The sequence below is a fragment of the Podarcis erhardii genome (genome assembly GCF_964252035.2).
Source record: "Podarcis erhardii genome assembly, chromosome: 4".
Classification (NCBI taxonomy): Eukaryota; Metazoa; Chordata; class Lepidosauria; order Squamata; family Lacertidae; genus Podarcis; species Podarcis erhardii.
Genome location: NC_138508.1, coordinates 64,436,484 through 64,455,317, shown reverse-complemented (window position 1 = coordinate 64,455,317; position 18,834 = coordinate 64,436,484). Strand labels below are relative to the sequence as shown.

Sequence of the window (18,834 nt, the reverse complement as noted above, 5' to 3'; positions counted from 1 at the left end):
GATCAAATTTCTACATACTGCTGTACTCAGCTAAGTGCTGATTAGCAGCAGTCATGTTGCCTAGTTTGCTCGTTTTATTTTTCCTCCCGTAGCTATTTGCTATGGCTGTGCATCAACAAATCCCAGATCCCAACTGAATCAAGCCCAATTGGGATTTGCTAGAAGCATATTAAGGCAGCCCCAGATCACCTTGGGTCACGCTGGGTCCACACAGAACGATCTGAGGCTAACAAAATGGGGGTGGCAAGCATATGTTTTGAACCCTAATTAAACCTGTCATTGATGGTGGGGGAGGAAAGGAGGAGATACAGGCAGAGACTCTTACCTGTCCTCCCCCTGCCAACTGCATGTTTAGTTAGAGCTTAGAACCTTGATTGAACACACAGGGGGAGAGTCTTTGCCTGCATCCCCTTGTCCCCCTCTTTCCTTGATACCAACTGCGTGTTTAATTTGGGCTGGAAGCCCTAAACTAGACGATTAGGGCTCTGCAAGTCCCCAATTTGGTTTGGGGCTCAGATCAGACCTAATCTGAGGTTGCCCAATCAGGCTCTAAACCAGATCTGGGCTGTAGCTGCCCAGCCCTTGCATTTACAGTGTAATTGTTACAGAGTGCCACACACAGAGCATCAAGCATAGATTGGATGGATCATTTACATATTAAAGATGCTACAAAATCCTCCTTAGGGATCGCAGGATGATTCATGTCCTGAAGCACCAGTCGTTTTGAGTTTTAAAACCTTTCAAAGCTCATTTCAAAATGCCACAATTTTGCAATCTTAAGACTATACACTGGAGTCCAATGGGAAATTATATATTGCCACAAGCAGTTGCATGCTCTGGCCCCTGCAAGCATAGCACCGCTGGCAAAAGCTGCACTGGACTTGCAGGGACCAGGGCGCATGCCTGTTGCATCCTTCTCAGCTGCCCCCCAGCTGGAGGGTGAAGATAAGGACACAAACGCTCACAATGGGGCAGGGCACCACAATGTGTCCCCCCTGAGGGTGATGGCCCCCTCAGCCTCCCCCACGTGGGGATACATGCAACATTTCTCTGGCCTCATCCAGTATACACCGGGGGGGGGGGACCTCTACTGAGGGTGGAAAAAGTCTACAAGGAAAAGTATTTATGCACCACAGGGCAATGCAGGCAAACAGTTGTAAATAAGCTGGGCATTCTGTATTTGACTTTGCATTGGGCTTACTTTCATTGGACTTAATGATTCTGCAGAATATTTTATACAGTAAATTCATACAAAGCAAGCTAACTCTTCCTACTCACTATTTTCCAAGATTAAAGTCTTGATCTACCATTGTTAAGAAAGGATAAATGTTTTACCTACCAAGGTGTCCTGTTTTTCCTCTATGTCACTGCTGAAATTCATCATGACTGATCTTCAACCTGGGCATTCCACAAGTACCTTATCAATCAAAATGATTTCAGTAATTGTAAAAAAAAAAACCATTGTAAAATCATAAATGACAACACAATTTCCAAGAAAAGGACAATATTAGCAGTGCTCATGCTCTACACAAACCATTTTGTCCAGGCAATTGACAGAAATCAGTGTCTACAAAAAGGATGATGGATGGTGTCACTACACTTGGGAGGCGGATTGAGAATTTCATGAGTAGCTGCAAATAATTAAATTATTAAGTGGCAAAACTATATGTAAAATCCACCAGTTTCCTGCATAGAATGTGCTTGAGGATAGTTGGGAGTTACGGTACATGTTATTTCAAGCACTGTGGCTATTAAACAAAATGAATTAATCTCTAACATGGGTTTACTTGAATGTCACTGGTGATATATTTGGCTCTTATTTCTGTCTATTCAGAGTTGGACACACACTGAAAAGATCCTGAGAAACAGGCTTCTGGGCAATCTAGTTCGAAAGTGGAATTTTGCTCTTTCATTCATCATGAACTAGGACTTTACTAAAGTTTTGTGTCTCAAAGGAAACCTATTACATAGGAGACTGGCCTTTCATATATGACTTTCTTCAGTGCATGATCTCAAACCATAGGAGTTGACTGATGTTCAAAGAGGCTTTGTTCTAAGGGTACTAGCTTCTGGGTGTTTTTACATTATGCTGTACTACAGGAGAGGGGACCACTCCAAGAGAATGGAATTAAAAAGTGAGAAGGAATATATATATTTTTAAGTCGGTTAATCAGAACTGGCATACTTCAGCTTTAATAAAAATCAGATAAATGAAAGACAGCTGTTACACTGGGGCATACATTAATTTCACTGTAAAGGAAATCTGTAAAAGAATGGCCACACTTCCTAGGTATTATATGTTTGCTGAAGCCCAAACAGCTGATGAGCATAAGCCAGTGGAATTTGTGGTTTGATCAGAAGACACATTTGTTTCCATGACAAGCTGTTTTTGTTGTGTTTTCAGAAGTGGCAAAGCAAGTGCAATAAAACTCTGATGCAAATGTTTATTATGCATTTAAAATATATAAGGGGTTGTATCCAGTGTTAGTCATACTTAGAGTAGACCCACTGAAATTAATGGACACAATTAACTTAGGTGCTTTGGGTGTTATTCAATGTTAGTTCAACTCAGCGTAGACACATTGAAGTTAATAGACATGACTAATGTAGGTTCAGTAGGTTTACTCTGAGTATGATTTTGTTGACCACAATCCATTAACTTTATTAGGGCTATTCTATGTAGAACTTAGTTAGATACAACTCAGGTTCGATGGACATTTTATTAATCCATGCCACAAAATAAATTGATGATCATCACAACGTTAATTTTAGATTAAAACTTCATGATATTATAGATGGTGCTGCTGTATGGAGCCAACATTAGAGGACCTTGTGTTGCAAAGTAGTTTTATATATAAATATAACAAATATATATAACATATATAACACACAACACACAACACACACACATATATATTCCACATTTAGTGAAATTGCTGCCATGGCTAATAATAACCTATGTGTTACATAACATCTCTCAAGACAATGTACATAAATAAAAGATAAAAAACCAAATAATCTAGTTAAAACATAAATACATCAAAATAGAATCAGAAGACTACCTATCAATCCTCACAAAGCAAGAATTCAGAAATCATGCTATCATACACAAACTCTCAACTATCACACTATCTTTGCATGCACTTCACCACCCCACCCAACTCACCGTTTAATTCAATAAAATTCTTAAACAATTAACAAACAATAATCAGTGGAAGACAGGAGTGCCTGGCTTGCTCTGGTCCATGGGGTCACGAAGAGTCGGACACGACTAAACGACTAAACAACAACAACAATCATGTTCAGAAGGATATGTCTGCTGAATAACAATCCAACCAAAGGTAAAAACCCCAAACCAAGTGATTTTTCACTTCCTTTCACACCTGGTGCAATACGAACACACACTGCAAAGTTCTGAGGTTAGTGATAATTACCTTTCTGTCAATAACTGCAAGGATGCTGCCATTGTTTGCAGAAGATGGAAATTGATCAGCTCAGCAATGATCCACTTTAGCCCTTGTCCTCTGGTTCTTGCCCTTCAGTTCATCCCTCTGTACAAGCAGCCCCCAGCTACATGCCTGAGGGAAGAACAAACACATTCTTGTACCCAGCAGTCTCCCACTTGTTTTCAATCCTCCAGATGCTCACCTTGTGCGCAAGCATACATTCTAGGCACATGCATGCATTCTGGTCATTTCCTTCCAAATTATTCTGTTCAATAGATGCCTCAGATATATGTTTCAAATCAGGCTTCATGAATCAATCTTGCTTAACACATTATCTGTTTCATGGCCCTGGTTGGCAGTTACGTTGTTTGAGCATGATCTTTACAGGCGCCACTTTGGTGCTGTTTTATGAGACGCCTTTCTGTTCAGTATTTTGGTTGTAAATTGATGGAACCTGCTCATTCTTTACAACATAAGAGAATGGCGGGAACATTTAGTAAAATTACTGAGGTGTGACAAACAGCAAGACACAAATAGTGCATAAGCTGTTGCTATATCAGCATAAAATCAGCAGACTGAGTACCTTCTGTATATTAATCGTTGACATAAAATGAGGTGGTGGTTGGAGGAGCGGGGTCGGAAGATGGAGTAATTTAACACAAAATGAATACAAGGAGACCTTGCTAATAAAATGCCATGAAATGTAGTTCACCATGAAGATGCAGTTTTTCCTTGATAGGAAGCAGGAACCTAAATTAAGAGAGGATCCAAAGTATTGCTCCCCATTTAGCACTTCTAGAGTGGTGAACTGGAGTCAGCTGTTTTAGTGCTGTATTAGGGGCTACGATTCCCCCCCTCCCTGCTCTGTAATGGTTATATAGTGTGTGAAATTTTGAAGAATTACTACCCATCAACAGACAGCAATAGTTGATGCAGATCTTGTGAGGGCAGGAGGATGCCATATGCCCATCATTTCAGAGAAGAAACAAATTGTAAACCTGTGCCGTGAAGGCCAGACTCAGGGACTGCAGTTCATAACATGAAACAATTCCCAGAGATGTGGTAGGAGAAGTGCCTTTCCAAATAACAAAGTTATCTCATAAAATGTCTGAGTCCATTTTTGTGTACTCTAATTGGGGGCACCTCCCCAACGTCTCAAACAGAGAACTGCTACCCAAGATCCATTTTGAATAGAAGTAAAGAAAGAAGCATGTCAAAGTGCAAGTAAATAAATAGGTACCGCTCTGGCGGGAAGGTAAACGGCGTTTCCGTGTGCTGCTCTGGTTCGCCAGAAGCGGCTTAGTCATGCTGGACACATGACTCGGAAGCTGTACGCCGACTCCCTCGGCCAGTAAAGCGAGATGAGCGCCGCAACCCCAGTCGGTCACGACTGGACCTAATGGTCAGGAGTCACTTTATCTTTTAAAGAAAGATGAGCTGTCTCTGTGAGGTGGCAAAGGGGTGCCCCCCACTCCCTCAACTTGCTAGTAGTTAGAAAGAAAAAAGCCAGAGTTGAGAGTTGGGTATGTGAGGTAGAAGCTGGATGCAGACTGCAGGCTGAAGCCTTTGAGATAGAACCATGCCTGATTTCTCCTTGAATCTAAGGCTGTGACCCTCTTGGGAAATTAATATATATGTGTAAATAAACCATATGTCACACAGACACCACAGTCTCTGCTATCCCTCAATTCGAGGAAACTAAACCCCTGGGATTTTGCACTACTCAGAGATTGGGGTGGCATGAAACACTATGATCCACTCCTATAGATTTATGTCATGTCCAGAAGAAACCAGTCATCTATTTAAGCATCTCTAGCTTAATTCTTAGTTCTATAATTGATGAAAACATGACTATCAGGAGGGATGATATGCAGATTCATAGATCTATGCTTTAATTCAGCGCCACTGATTCTGTGCTTTTCTGTAAATTACTGAAATAATGGAACTAGCCATGTGAGTAAGCTTCAGCAATTACATAATGCTTTGGAGACAGTTGTTTGCTTGGACTAATGTTACATGCTTCATCTCCTTGATATGATCAATTCTTCAGAATTATTTAAAGTGAAAACTATTGTGCCATAATTTCATTTCATTTTTATTTCAGAAGGTAGAGTATTTAAACCTGAACCATCTTATCTCATTTTGGTTTCATTGCTGATTACGAAAGTGGTGCACCCATCCGTGTTAGCATGCTGCTATACTTATCATACTTTGAACTGAAATTGTAATTGGGAGAGGAGAAACAAAATCTCTGGGTTTATTTTACAAGTAGTTGATTTATTCACTTGTGCACTAACTGCATTTTCTTTTCTATTAGCATGGAGAGTGTAAACATCATTAAAAAAACAAATCTGAATAACTGTATTTTACTTGAACTTATTTCCATTTCAGTAAAACAATATCCTTTTTCATGCTTTACTTAGTGAAGAGTCAGTGTGGCTACAGTGTTGAACTTGGACGTGGGAAACCAGGGTTCAATTCTCCATTCAGCCATGAAGCTTACTTTGAGCCAGTCCTCATTTAACATTAACCAGCATTTTAGTGCAAATTTCTCCAAAATATACACATTTGTCCTGGGCATTTCCCCCTAATATAATGCATTTCTGTTTGACAGTTTCATTAATATATGCATTTCTATTGACACTTTGATCCAAGATACCACAAGACACACCTAGTTTTTGGAGGAGGAAAACAAGAAAAAAAATATTCTGAATCTCAGAAGCCAGAACAGCAAGAGGGATCGCTGCGCAACAATCCCTCTTGCTGTTCTGCCATCCTTGATAGCTGCGCAGCCTGCATTTGCTCCATAAGACGCACACACATTTCCCCTTACTTTTTAGGAGGGAAAAAGTGAGTCTTATAGAGCAAAAAATACGGTATGTGTTTCTGTAAACATTACTTTGCTGGAGAACTGCATTACAGAATTCAGAGAAGCATGACTTTTGAAGGTTGGCTGTGTTTTGGTTTGTATAATGTTCCAGAATGTTCTGATTTGGTAGGTTAGCCTTTAAATGTGAATTGAATAGAATTCCTCCCCCATTCCTAGTAGTCACAGAATCACAGAACTGTGGAGTTAGAAGGGGCCCGAGGGTCTTCCTGTCCAGTGCCAGAATCTCAACTGAAGCATCCATGACAGATGACTATCCAATCTCTGCTTTAAAACCTCCAATGGAGCAGAATCCACAACTTCTCAAGAGAGTCTTTTCCACATAGTTCATTGTGGCCCTATTGGTGTTGAGAAGATAACTTCAAAAGTGAGAAGCCTTTTTCTACTCATGGAGGGAACCTGCATGATTTTGAGTCCTTCGTGGTTAAAAAAAAGTCTTTGGCTAGAAAGAGCCACACAGACTCAGCGGGGCTGAATGTGCAGCACCACTTTTCCTTGTATCTGTGTTGTCCCTTTATGTGAATAATGCATGAAGTGTGCTAATGTTATCCAAGTAAGAACACTGGCAAGATTAACAGCAGGAAAAACTTTCTAAGAGATAGGGGGAAGCATGTTTCGATATAATTCCAAGACAACAGCTAGAGATAAGGGAGAAATTTGATCTGGCTCACATCTTAAGATGAACCTACCTAATATGTAATTTCCAAAACACAGCTATCTTTTGAAATTTTCAGTTTCTGAATTTTGCAGTAATACAAAATGTGTGGGAGAGGGGGAAATAAATTTAGGGGAAAGGGTGCATTAAAATGCACATCTTGGTGAAGATAAGATATAAAAATCCACTATAGTATGACTATAGCATAGAAAATTGCTTACAAAAACGTGCATATTAAATACAGACCTTTGTATATTAGGAGGAACATGCAATGAAATGGCCTGGAATGCAATTCTTGTTCAGAGTCCACTTGAAGGCCGAAGTGGCTTGATGCCTGGCCTGTTAAAGTCAATGGGAGGCAGGTCACTTAGTACCCTGTCTGTGGCTATACTTGAGTATGCAGCTTTAAGCAGTCAAATCCTTGCTCCATCTAGTGCAGTACCATTATAGTCTATTTTAGTGATACGGTTGTGTCTGAAGTGTCTCAGCCAAATATTTTCCCTAGACCCAAAGATCCTTTCGTTAAAATCCACGGCACTTTATATATGGAAAACATTTGTACCACTATTGAACTGTGGCTCCTTTATCCAGCAAATGTATACACAGAGAAGCCCAGACAGTATAGCAAGCATCCTTGATAGAGCCCTGCTCTTCTCCGGACCCATTCTTGATAGAGCCTTTCTCTAACCTCATAATATATAGAAATCAATATGCAAACCAGAGGTCAACATATTAGACCACTATGGTCTTTAACATGAAAACACTTCAATTAACGTTTACTCAGAGTAGACCTATTGAAATTAATGGACCTAACAGTCAAGTTCCTTGATTTCAGTGAATCTAATCTGTGTAAAACTTTATTGAATGCCACCCTAAATGCTATAAACACCCTGAAAGTGGTGTGTGTTTGTGTGAAGGCGGTAATAGAAAGAATGTTTGTTTCAGGTATGGCCCCATATACCTCTTGGTGAATCCTTTGGGTTATAACAATTAGAATGATATGGCCTGATTTAACAATGCTGTCTATTATTTAATATAATGCACCAGCATTTATTGCAACTGCCAGCCGAGTTAAAGTTCATTCTTCAAAATTTCATTCTCCAAAGTATTATATAGTATGTAAAGATTCATTGAACAGAAACAACATTTAGTTTGATTTAATTCTTTGCTTCCTTTTAAAGGTCAAATATAGTTTGCAGCTTCTGAGCCTCATTATACCTTGTGGTTGAAGAATCAGAGTGGGATAGATTCCCTTTGACTTAATCCATTTTCCTGTATCAAGTTCAATGCCTTGTACCATTTCATTTCACCTTTTCCCATTAAAATAATCACATGTATATGGTAGATTGACTAAATGATTTACATTTTCTCTGAGAGTTCTTTAGTGTGAAAAAGCATCAGCAGGATAATTCATTGGCCCATATTTCTGTTGCCTTGAGCAGAAATACCACTAAGCAATATAAAGGAGAGCTTTCCACTATGACAATCTGATGCATATGCTTCCACACAGAAGAAACCCAATGCCATTTCCACATGATGACACTCCCTATGTGGTCTGTGACATTTCTAAGGCTGCAGTCCTATATCTGGGAGGAACTTGATGGGCCATACTTATGAGCAGACACATATAGGATTGGGCTGTGAATTTCTTACTGCATGTACCAACCTAATCACTTTGAAAGTCTTTGCAACAGCACCGCTCATTCCTGATGAAATAGTAATTCATGGGTATTTCAGGGCAGTATTTTAATCACATGAACAACTAGTCATTTTCAAATGTAACTAATATTTTGGAATACAGCCCAATTGAGGAGGATCAATTTTTACATCCTAAAGCATTTCTTAATTATCATAACAATCATAATCATTTTATATCTTGCCTTTTCTCCCAAAGGGCCTTAGGGAAGGTAATAGACCTAATCCAGATACTGCTTCAAATTTTGCAGTTCTTTAGCTCTGTAATGGCTCCCAGATAAAAAATGATGGGGTGGATTCTACAATTGTGTTTTCGGTGAGTCTGGGGGGTGGAGAAATTAAACTGCCAATTGTTTGAAATAAGCTTGTTTTATTCCCCCCCCCCATGTTTAAATTTGTGAAATTGTGCATGAGTACAACATTGCAATGATAAATAACCAGTGGTGGAATACTATTGCACCAGTCCTCATTTTCTCAAATAAAGACATTAGGTTAAAATGACAGCTCTTTCAAAGTTCTCTCACTCTAAGATTTCAAGAAAAGCCCAATGAACTCAGCTAAGGGAAGCCTTTTCTCCACCCACACCCAAAAAAACTATGGCAGAAGCCAGAATAACAGATAAATGTATACTTAAACTATTTCATCATGGAACATTTTCTTTAAAAACAAAACCAAAGTTCAAAATCAATAATAAAATTATATTTGTGTTATATGGTGAATGTGCAGAATTTTGCAAGGTACATTCCAGAATCTGAATTTCGAAGTAGAATTAAGCTGTGTGTCAGAATTTGGGAACAATTATGGACCTGAATTGGTTCATTTTGCTTATTCCTAATGAGAGCTAACTCTCATAGACTACAGAAATAGTCACCTTTTTTCCCCAACCATGTTCCACAGAAGATAAGTAAAGTCCTCACAACTGCTCTTACTTATCTCAAACTTCAAACTTCTGTTTTCTTCCAAATTTGGAGAAAGCTTTGCCTAGCCAAGAAATCAGGAGGATAGTGCCTTGGAGAAGGATACACTGGCTGAAACTAAGGGCTGCTTATTGATTTTTCTACCCCCAATTTCAATCTCTGCTGTGCCTAATTTCTAAGGGAAACACAAACCCTGAATATTTATCTGGAAAACGCTGTGATCTCACACCACTCAGAGATAGAGGTAGTGTGTAACAATACATTCCCTGTCAGAGACAAATAGGGGATTTTTGTGCTTAAGTGAATGGAGAACCCAGACCATCTTGGTAGATTAGTGCTGCCATCCGGATAGTTTAGAGAACAGGAAATGACTAATTATGAATGAATTCCCTATCGGCAGAAATGCAAATATAGCAAAGACTTAGACGAACTTGTTATGTTGGTTGAATACCTAGCAACCCCAAAGACCAATGTAATTCATTACATTGGTGTTCATGTGACAAGCTAAACAAATTAGCTTCACCTTTGAAGTTGTAGGAGCAATACTTTTTTCAAAGAGTCTGCTTTGTCATAACAGCTGTGACCTAGTTGTAATGGCTCCTGCTTGCCTCTCACAGCATAGTTTTCTGAGTTGTATGACACACTTGCTGTTTCACCCCTGCAAGCTTTCCCTTACAGACACATTCACCTTGTACTTTGCTTTTGTTAATTATTTGCAAGAATGACTAACAAACAAGCAATTAGCCCATTATCTACAAAAATCCCAAAGTGATCAATAATGAGAGCTGCTCAGATTCTTGCTACAATTAGCATTAGAGCTGAAAAAAGGAAAGTTAAGACACTGAACTGTTTTGGTGGCATGCTTTGAATGCTGAGAAGATGTGAATTAAAGCAACTTGTATCCCACCCAGTATGTGTGAGACCCAGTTCCTTCCAAGGGAGAGGGTTCAAGGTCACAGCAAAGCAGGAAGTGGCCTTAATACAGGATACACAGCAGCAGTGCCCCCTAACTGTGCTTTTAAAAATCAATGGAAGCTTCTCCCAGCATGGAGATGAAGAGTCCATATGTTCTGTGACTAAATATTTCACAGCTCTATTTATATACAAGTGTGTTGATGGGGGAGAAGAAGGAGGGAATAGCAGCCAACACTATTTTTGATGTCAAATATGTTCCTGTGTATTCCTTCTGTTCCATAGAAACTTACTATGCAGAAGAACACAGGTTGACTTGATTCAAGCATCATGATCTTGGCCCAATAAACCATGGTTTATGGGACCCGTAACAAGCAGTGTGTCTGTACACTTCATCCTCATCCTTTCCTTCCATCACGTGCCAAGCTTTGGGGAATATATCCCCATTTTTTAAACCTAGGTTTCCTGTAAAGTTTGAACTGGGCAGCTGTAATTAAGGGTTCCTTCCAAAGTAGAACATGGAACCAGCATGAGATGTAGCCTTGTGCTACTCAGCCAGCACATTTATGGGACATGTAGAGAAAACACATATTTAAGTGGTAGTGCAGTGTAGCAGAAGTGTAGTAGCAGTGTGGAAATACCTAGTGAGTTTTTGTGGGTCCATGTAAGAAATTGGTTATTTGTTAGGGGAGGGGAAAGCCTTCCCAAGCTACTCTGCTGGGCAATCAGGTGCTAGTAGCGAACTTGCTGATACAGCTTTTGCATATCAAAGGGAAACGATAGATGATAGATAACGATAGATGATAGATAAATATAGATAGATAGATAGATAGATAGATAGATAGATAGATAGATGAATGAAAGATAGATGGTAGGTGGGGACTTCTGGGTTAGCGCCTCTGGCAATGGCAGAATTCCTCTGATCGGGGGGAATTTACTCCGTGGAAACAGGGTCTGGCCGCCACGGCGAAGGCGGAGACCCACTAAAAATCACAGGCGGGAGAAGCCTGTGAACCTGGGATTCGTCTGGCACCTTTTGCGCCTCCCCTACTTGCGGGGAGACCCGGTTTTGGGGATCCGGAGCGACGTGGGGTGAGCGGCGCGGTGCTTCGAATTGATTGCTTCTTTCACGGAGTGAAGCCGCATTGCTGCTGCCAGAGAGCGCTGACTTTTTCCTGTGGACAATTTGATTTTAAACAACTACCCGTGAGTAGAACGGAAAATTGGATCTATAAATGTCTTAATTTGGCACCGAAACGGAAAGGTTTTAAACAGAAAGTCCGCCTTCCCCTTTTGTAAATAGATTGAAGCAAAGACGCTGCAAGCTAAGGTCTTGGAAAGTCTTCCGCAAAGGACTAAACTTCCATCGATTAAAACTATTAAACCCCCCTTGGAAGCAGGAGAAGGGGGGGGGGATTTTGGATCGTGCAAGCCTGCAGGAGAGAGTGTTGAAAATTAAATCACCACTGCTCTGAACCTGGAAAGGGGCTGCCAGTAGATTGACGTTTTGGGAGAGTTCATTGGCTGTGAATAGAACGTAACTTGACAGTTAGCTAAATAAGAGAAATATATTGTTTCCATTGTCCTCTTCTGCGTTTAAAAAGGAGGAAAAGTAACTGAAAATTGAAACTATATTTACTGTTTGAACTGTGCTTAAAAGGATTGACACAAATAGAAACTGTTTCCCTCTAGAGGGAGCCTTTGAAACTGTTATAAGAGCTGAGCTGGGGGAACAAGCTGCAAGATAAGAGACTGTGAGAATCAGGGATTGACCTTGGACTATTTGAGAATGTCGACAGAAGAAGCTTTAGTGATTGCATTATGCAAGATAAGTCACTCGTTGGAACAACTCCACAAGAAGACAGATGTCATGACTACTAAAATTGATAACTTGGGACAAAAAGTGACTAACTTGGGACAAAAAGTGACTAATTTGGGACAAAAAGTGAACACCAATACAGAAATTATTCAGGATCTGATACAGGAATCTACTTTGACAGGGCAAATTGTCGAGAAGGCGAAGGAGAAAGTTGCTGTTGTTGAACCTAAAGTAATACAAGTGGGAGCCCCAGCCTTACAGAGGCAAATTGAGGACTATAAGTTGAGGCCTTTTATGACTGAATTTAGAAAAAGTCAGATTTTGAGGATCGGAGCCCTGCCTGGACTGGAGAAGGAAAGTTGGATAGATCCCTTCATGCAGGGATTTACTGACTTTGGGGATTTGGACTTGTGTTGTGAGGAGATTGGAGCTGTGGGGGCCTTTGGATTTGGAGGAATTTTGAAACATGTCCTGAAATACCTTATGGATTTTAGATTTAACCATGGAGATTTGGTTGACCTGTCGAGAAGGAATAAAAGCATTGCTAGGTTGGAGCTTCCCCGAGATCTGCTCTTCAGTATCAAAGGAAGGAAAATAAGAACAAGATCAGTAGAAGACAAAGTAAAGTGCATGTATAAACATGAAGAAGACCTGCAGAAGGGACTTGGAAAAGAGTTAAGAGCTTCGGACAGAAGATCACCAGTTTGATGGACTATTTGGAATTGACGAATGACTGGCAGTATCCGAGACCAGGGAGAAGAGATGGTGGAAGAAGATTGGAAAAAGTTTAAAGTTTATTTTCAGAAATAGAAATATTGTAAAATTACTGAATGTTAGAAAAATGTTGGAATGAAATCTTATGGCTTTAGTAGAAATGTTATAAGGAGTTAAGCATAAATAAGCATTATAGTATTAATGGAAAATAAGGGTAAAAATAAGTTAAGATATTTACGTGACAGAAAATAGAGAAAGATGGAAAGGAATTGCTGAAACAATTAATAGAAGTGGAATACAAAAAGGGAGGTGAGAGGAGGTCGATGAAACAAGGGTATGAAAGGTAGACTATTGAAATGGTATGATGTATGTTTTTAAATTGTTTTTGTTTTGTTTAGGTTAATGTTGTGTTTTGTATTGTTTATATATTGTATTGTATTGTTTTTTCCCTTTCTTGTTGTTTTTTTCTTTTTTTCTTTTTTCTTTTCTTTTCTTTTTGTAAGTTTTAAAAGTAATAAATATTATTTAAAAAGAAAGAAAGATAGATGGTAGGTAAGTAGGTAGGTAGGTAGACAGATATAGATAGATAAAATTATTATTGTGATTATTTTATTTTCACAACAAACAAATGGAATTCAAAGACGTATTTGTTCAGTAAATGTTTCTGATCAGAACAATGTGTGTCCCTATCTTATGTACATTGAGAGTGCTAGCATGATGTTACAAAAAATGAATACAACTCATTTTATGATAGAGCCTCTCTCCAAAATGAAGCTTGTGCCATTTGAGGTCTCACTGCCTCCTCACTTCTGTTAACAAAAGTCATTAAAGGCGACCAAATTGTTGTTGTTGTTACCCTTCCCTCTCAGCTCCCAACACTGGTTAAAACACAATGTTAGAAACAGTTTAAAACAACTTACAACCAGAAAAATAAGGAGGGTCTTAAAGATATATCTTCACTGTCAAAAGCTAGGGTAAAGTGGTATGTCTTCAGCATTTGCCAAACACTATATAATGAAGATGCCAGATGAACCTCTGCAGGGAGGCAGTTCCACAATTTAGGGGCTGCCACAAAAAATGCCTTCTTCTTCTGAGCATTGTGAAGAACCAAGATTACCCCTTCTGTAGATCTTAGTGCCCATGAGGGTCTGTAAGGAAGAAGGCAGTCATTCAGTTACTCAGTGCCTAAGTCATTTAGAACTTTATAAAGTAGTGTGAGCTCCTTGAATTGGGTCCAGAAACGACAGGCAACCAGTGCAGCTGTTTTAAATGGGGGCTATGTGAGATCTCAATGGAATGCCAGCCAATAATCTGGCCACTGCATTTTGGACCAATTGAAGTTTCCAAGTTGTCTTCAAAGGCAGCCCCATGTAGAGCATGAGCTGCAGTAATCCAGTCCAGAAGTTACTAGAGCATGAAGTCAGCCAAGTCATTTCTGTCCAAATGTGGCTGGATCTGGAAAAATACACTCCTCGCCACCAAGGTCACCTGAATCTCCAGTGCAGGGGTGCCAAAGTGGGCCCCATACCATGGGTGCCCAGTGATGTGTGTGATGTGAAGTGATGTCATGGCGTCATGTTAGGTCACGTTCACTGCAGCAGTGCCTGGGAGTCCCAGAAGTCACATGTGAGGCCCTGTGAGGCCTCGGATACCACCTCTGAGGCCCCGCAAGGCTTCACAAGGATCTGGAAGTCGCATTGGAGGCCCCAATGCTTCATGAGGCCCGAGAAGTTGTGTCGGAGGCCCCGTCGTATGGGTGCTGAGAACCCACAACAATTTTTTGTGGGTTCCCAGACCCTCAGGGCCCCCTATAGTCGGCATCAGTGCTCCAATGACAAGGTTGAGTCCAGCCCATCGCCACATCCAATAGCTATTCTGTATCAATCCTCTCATCTCTTAGGAAATACTGCATTTTAATGCATTCCCCTCCACATCAACTTTTATACAAACTGAGAAAAGAGCTATATAGGTACATTTTAAATTGGTAAAACAACATGTACGCAGCCTTAGTTCCCTCCATCTTACTTCAGCAGCACATTTATGCAGAAGCCATTCACCGCTATCATAGGTTTCTTGAAACATTTGACAGCAATCAAATGTTGTTATCACTCGACAACAACACCTGAACACTCTTGTCAACAGCCTTTGACTGTCAACAGCATTTAGAAAATTGACAGGATTCTGCTATTGATGCTTTCAGAATTTGACAGCATTCAACAAGATTAATTTAGACTTTTTAGAGCTGCTACATTTTTCAGTTACAACTACCTTTCCACCTAACTTTGTAGCACATGTCGATATAATTAACACATCTAGTCTACCACCAAGATCCTCAGATGGGGTAATTCTGGTGGTTCCCCATGCCCCTGAAATTCAGTTGGCGTTCACTTGGCACTGAGCTTTTAGTGTTTCATACCCTGCTCTAGGAAACTCCATTTTTATTCATATATATTGTATACCAAGTTGATATATTTTTATGGAGCTATTGATTCTAAGTATGCAAATAAGTAAATAAATAAATAAATAAATAAATAAATAAAATAACAATAACATTTTTGAATTTCAGATGATGAATATTAATAGTTTGAAATTCCAAAGCAACCAAAAAAATTCAAAGATTTTTTACATTGGAAAAGAATTTTGACGATTTGGTTGCAACAAAATGTTGCAATGTGGAGTTTTCCTGTTCACAGTACTTGCCAGTCTTCAATCATACTGCAATCCCCTCCCCCACCCATTTTCCATTCATCATCCAGCAGTCAGTTAGCATTCTCTGCCCACTGAGCACACTCTGATCTTATAGGATAGTTTTAGTTTTCCTGTCTACTGTAGGGTTTTTGTTTTTACTTTTTTTGTAGTTCTGCAACTCTTTGGGCTCTCCCAAGCCAGCTAATACCAACATCTTTTGTGTTGATGATGCTATACAAATTGCTTATTGTAAGTTTGTTTGTTTATTGATTTACACTTTATTTATTGACATAACTTCAGACTAATTTCCATTCTCAGTGTTGCTCACACTTAAAGTCATATCCCATATCTAAAAAATGCAGAGACCATCATTCATTATCCTCCAATTGGAGAGCAGTTTCAAACAAAATACATGCAACATAACACAGAGAATAAAACAACCATGTCAATGTATATATGAAAATATAAAAACCATTGCAAAATAGCAGGAACAGACCAGACCAAAACAAGACCAATTAAAATCAGCCTGACAGTTGAAATAACACCAAAACCATGAGAGAACTGAATTTTCCCCCCCATACTTACATAGGATATGTATTTAATTATGGGCAATGCTAAGACTAGAAATTAAATTGCAAATCCCCATTCTTAGTGACCACTTACATTTATTGTATTGCTAATGCTAAGGAAAAGAGACCCTATCAAATGCTTTGAATGCGGAAGGTCTCAGGTCCCAATTCTGCCATATCAAGTTCAGAAGTAAAAGACCTCCTGCTGATACTTGGAAGAGCCAAGGCAATACTTGACTTGATGTAGTAATAATCTAATTTGATATCAGACAGCTTCCTACTTGGGTTCTGTACAAGATCCAACTCGTGGAGGGGGCAAGTTTAATAAAACATTCATGAATGTGGTATTTTACTTAAAAATGAGTAGAACATGATGGGTAAAACTTTGGGCTGTCTTGGAACATGACTTTATGCCAGCAGGAATAATTAACTTTAAGACTTTTATGTCAAGGTAAGGCATTCAGGGGAAACGAAAATTGCTGACATGAGTGAACAATAACTTATGCCAGTCTGGCCTTCACATCTCCTGTCACTGACTTTGATGTTGACTTCTAATAGACAAAAGGACTATAATAAACTGAACTCGGGCACACCATGGTTCAAGGATAGTGCAAATAGCATATGTCAAGTGGAAGGGGAAGAGTCTCAAGTCAGCAGTGGTTGTAGGAACAGCAAATGCAAATGAATTCTAACGCAACAATAGAATGTAAGGACAAGATCCTATGATCCCTGCGAGGGAGTCACAGGATAGTTCAGATCTACCCAGCTAATACTGGAGACATAGCTTCAGTGTCAGAGTAAGGTATCGGATTCTGGTTTCTCCTTCTTCACCACCACTGAATCCTCTGAAGCCTTGGCTCAACCACCCAATATCAGTAGGGCCACAAGGAGCCATACTGGAATTGTGCCAGGCAGCCATTTTTATCCCAGGAATCCAAAGCCATCTCAGTCACCCAGCATGCCCTGAAATTAAGGAGAAATCTCTCCCTTTCTAATGAAAATATGAACAAAAATTAAAGCAAAAGACAAATAGAGGAATACTAGATCATTTCTCTGTCCTGACTTCTGCCTTTCTGACTTGAGCCAATAGTCCATTGTTTATGATGGTAAAAATGATATTTGTATTCCCAATACAATGTCCTTAGAATTGCAGCCTGTGGGAGTTTATTAATTATCCATTTCATAAAAATTATATACTGCTTGATACAATTAAATTTTGAGAGATCTCTTCCCTGCTCTGCAGGTGATTTTATCCAAGTTTTGTTTTGACCTGAAAGAAACATTTCCAAATATAGACCCCCCATATTTAAACCACCCTAGGTTTTAAGCTGATGTGTTGTACGGCAATGGAAAAACCACTGATATAGACATGATAGCCAATAATTCAGCTGTAGGAAATTTAACTCACCCACAATTTGGTTTGCGCAAAAAGAGCCATTCATTAAAGCTAAATTTCATTACATAATTAATTCTAAAGAAGCAGTTTAAATAAACAAGAAGCTCTAGTGAAATTTTCAATACACCTAGTTACCCTTTGAATGAGTAAACCAATGAAGCCAGGTGGGCGGGGGAGGGTGTTGCCATAAATCCATATAAAAAGAGTATAAATTATATGTTGCTTTCATGAAAGTGCAGGTGTGATCTTCTGTTCTCCTTCAAGTCAGTAAGCATGATTTTGTCTGATTAATTACTGCAACATCAGACCTATTTTTAAGGATAGAAATGTGCAAATACACTCTAAAGCCTTTGATTTTTCTGCAAGACAAAAACTGCTGTTTGGAAAACAGCAAAAGCAGTCAGAAGCAATATAATTTAAAGGTCAGGTAGTGGGGCTTGCATATGAAGATCTAAATTCAAATCCTTGGCTCACCATATGGATTATTTTGGAGCAAGTAAATATTGTTTGAGGCTCTATTTCTAATTCTAAATGCAAAGAATAATGTAATCAATAGAAAGCTTCTGAGGATAACCCCCAACTTTACCTTTGATGGTTATGTAGATCAGAGGGGCCAATATGGTACCCCACAGAAGCTGCGGATTACAAGACCCCTCAGCCTCAGTCAGCATTGCTAATGGTTAGGGATGAGGGGAGATGTAGTCCACAGCATTTGGAAGGCACCATACCTTTGAAATAGATTGTGGAAGCAGCTCCAGGCAAGTACTTCTCAGGATTGCCCTTGGTAGCCAAAGTGTTCCTGCAATCAGGAACATCATAAGGGGAGCCCAAAGATTTGCAGGAGTACAAAGAGGTCATCATGATGAATCCCATACTTGCCCTTTCTCTGACTGTTTCTTTGGCCCTTTTATACCCCCAAACAAACATCAGAGAAGGCATCCAGGTGTCCTTTCCCATCTCTTTCTGGACCCCTTTACAACTTTCCCCAGCAGATGGCCACATCCTCTCCAATCCCCTTTGTTTTGAATTGCATCTATAGAGAAATGCCCCAACTTCTTTCTTTAAGCCTACATAGATTTCCTACAAACAGCCACACAAGTGTTTCATACTACAGTGGGTTACAGACTACCTTGGGT

The 18,834-nt window shown here is 39.6% G+C and overlaps 1 long non-coding RNA gene across 3 annotated transcripts in view; it reads right to left on the bottom strand.

Annotated features, from left to right (window-relative positions):
• LOC309340261 overlaps positions 1-18,834 on the bottom strand; it is a 41,447-nt gene that overhangs the window by 8,203 nt on the left and 14,410 nt on the right. For 2 of the 3 annotated variants that reach the window (XR_014155902.1, XR_014155904.1), the window contains 2 exons: positions 3,384-3,578; positions 1,340-1,417 (listed from right to left, as the gene is read on the bottom strand). This is a non-coding gene — a long non-coding RNA (uncharacterized lncRNA). The remainder of the gene's footprint in view (positions 1-1,339; positions 1,418-3,383; positions 3,579-18,834) is intronic. The other variant, XR_014155905.1, reaches the window with a different exon arrangement.